This window comes from Helianthus annuus, chromosome 5, assembly GCF_002127325.2.
Source record: "Helianthus annuus cultivar XRQ/B chromosome 5, HanXRQr2.0-SUNRISE, whole genome shotgun sequence".
Lineage (NCBI taxonomy): Eukaryota > Viridiplantae > Streptophyta > Magnoliopsida > Asterales > Asteraceae > Helianthus > Helianthus annuus.
This window is the reverse complement of record NC_035437.2, coordinates 146,721,416-146,724,335: the sequence shown is the minus strand read 5'-3', so window position 1 is coordinate 146,724,335 and position 2,920 is coordinate 146,721,416. Positions and strand designations below refer to the sequence as shown.

The 2,920-nt window shown below is 32.9% G+C and overlaps 1 long non-coding RNA gene across 1 annotated transcript; it reads left to right on the top strand.

The window, feature by feature from the left end:
* The first annotated feature begins 889 nt into the window (after positions 1-889).
* LOC118492569 lies at positions 890-1,665 on the top strand. Its single transcript, XR_004894542.1, has 3 exons — positions 890-992; positions 1,351-1,405; positions 1,511-1,665. It is a non-coding gene; the product is annotated as an uncharacterized LOC118492569 (long non-coding RNA).
* The last annotated feature ends 1,255 nt before the right edge of the window (positions 1,666-2,920 follow it).

The following is a 2,920-nucleotide window of genomic DNA, read 5'->3' as shown; positions in this document are numbered from 1 at the left end:
ATACTTCCTATAAAAGGAGAATCCTCAATGACATAAGAAAAACTTATGTGGCAGCCATAGAGGCTGTCCAACAATGCTTTTCTCATGTCATCAACGATGAGGTGGCAGCCATAGAGGAGCCATAGTGACATCATAAAGCTTAATATTAAAACACTTTAAAATTTAAAAACATCTGCCTTCCATTTATGTTTCAAACCTCTGCCTTCCATTCATGCTTTAAACATCCGGCCAGATTCAAATTTCAAAATTCTGGCTCCAGATTTAAAATTCAAACCATATAGGTATATAAAGCTCTTTTTAATTTCAAATTCTCATAACAAACATAAACTCTAACTCTCTGTCTCTCTACGGTTTCAATTTTCCCTCTCTCTCTGTTTCTCATCGGAGCTTGAGAATACCATCAGCAAACTGCGAAGAAGTAGATGACGAATCTCCTAGGTCAACACACAGCCTACGTCGCCAATCTCGACCCTCAGGTACTGTTTATTCATCATGTTTAACATCGATTTGAATATTATGCAGACTAACGGTAGTTTAAAAAAAGATATTTTTTGATTTTTTCTTTTTATCACAAACTGTAGGTTTGTATGATAAATGTTCTTCAGGTAGATCTTGCTGGATTTGTTATTTGGTGTGGAAGTCTTGAGTTCGTTGGCCGAACTTTGAAATGTAATCAAGGTTATAAAATGGATCTCAACTTTATTGATGAAGAGGTAATGTCTGTTTGTGTTTAAAAATAGATGTATATGTGTGTATTCTTGATTCATCATGTTTTACCATCGATTTGAGTATTATGCAGACATGAAGGTAGTTTAAAAATAGATTTTTTTTTGATTTTTTCTTTTTATCACAAACTGAAGGTATGTGTGCTAAATGTTCTTCAGGTAGATCTTGCTGGATTTGTTATTTGGTGTGGAAGTCTTGAGTTCGTTGGCCGAACTTCGAAATGTAATCAAGGTTATAAAATGGATCTCAACTTTATTGATGAAGAGGTAATGTCTGTTTGTGTTTAAAAATAGATGTATATGTGTGTATTCTTGATTCTATGCTTTGTAGGTTTGTAATATAAATGTTCTCGAGTTTTGTTACCTTCTGGAATCGTGGTAATAAATGAGATCAACAAATTTATTGCCTCTTAAGGTGAATATGTATCATAATTTTCGAATGATTTTATGTTGTTATTCATTCAGTTTGAAGTTTTGATTTTATAGATTCTAGAAAACTGGTCATAAATTAGTGTTTAGTTTATGGTTAAATGAATATTATTTCCATGTAGGTTTACGGTTTTTTGATGTATTGTGTGGAATAATTATTCTCTGCAGTTTAACGAATTCATCTCTAAAATGACAGCTCTTGAGTATGTGATGGCTGTTATACAGCATGTAAAGTGTAAGGAAATGTAAAGGTAATTTTTGTTACTTTTTGCAAATCATAACTATACTCTTTATTTCTGGCAATATAATAACAGGTTGAATGAATATTCATTAGTTGTTTTGTGATCTGTTTCAAGGAAGTTGGTGATGTTACGGAAGACTTTTCAGCAGCCTTCGATTGAAAGGGATTCTGGATTAAGTCTGAATCGAAAGTAAAAACAACTTATTTTGAAGACTAAAATTGTGGTTTTTAGTTATGTGTGTCTTAACCTGTTGTGTTTGAAAGTTTGGTATGTTATGGTTACAATTTGAATCATCTAAACTGATGGATTTTGTATGTAATTGCTACAATTTGAATATTATTGTTATTATATTATTGTTAATGTTCATTTTTTTGGACAACTAGTAGTGTTATATATTATTTTTAGTGACTGAGTACTACTTTAATGAATTGGTTAGTAGGAAAACTGTTAGAATCTGTTGAGCAGTCTTCGCTTCAACAGACCTTATCATCTGTTGATCATGGTCTATTAAAGCACTGTTGTTAAACATTCTCTGTTGAACTGCATCATCTGTTAGTCCATAGCAGAGGTTCTCTTTGGCAGACCTTTGCTTGAACCGTCTCGGTGTTTATCAGCAGATGTTCATCATGATGCGTGTGTAAACAGATGTTTGAAATCCCCTGTTGAACTGCATCATCTGTTAAGGCACAGCAGATGTTAGCAATCTATACTGTGGAATGATCAGCAGATGTTATGTTTGGCAGACCTTTGTTTCAACAGCAGATGTTTCAGATGTTTAAAGATTGTATCATCTGTTAAGTAACAACAGATGTTAGCTTTATGATGCTTTTGTATTCATATTCAGCAGCAGAGGTTATGTTTATCAGCAGAGGTTATTTGCTACAACAGTCTTTGTGTTTATAAGCAGAGGTTGTTTGGAACAACAGACTTTGCTTGAACAGATTTTCTGTTTCACAGAGCTTTTGCTTTGGCAGACTTTATCTAAATAGATGTTGAGTGCATTCCTTTTGTAGATGTTAAAAGACTGTTATTTGTAGTAGAGGTTAATTTAAGTGAAGTTATGACAATGTTCACCCATAAATTTGTTGAAGCCTTTTAAGTGTCGATGACTGCCCGTAAATTTACAAAGTATAATTCAAGTTGTAATGTATCATGAAGAGCCAATTAAAATATATGGAGAATATACAACAAAGGTTTAAGTTAATATAAATAACAAGATAAGTATACATGATTATAATTTAAATATTCGCAAATCGTAAGTTTTCAAAATATAGTAGTTTGATACATCACCATCCCATAATTTGTCTTAAATGAGATAATACCAACAACCACAACTATCTGTAGACTTTCTTTAAGATCAGCTTGGCTTTTTCTTCAGAGTAGACAAATTTGCATCTCATATTTCTGTAGATGCCATTGGGCTTCGTGAACTTCTTGGTGAATTAACAAGCCGCGTATCTAAATCCCTTGCCATGCTTCTCCCGTCGAAAGTCAATTACAATGTCAACTCCATTCAGATTTTCA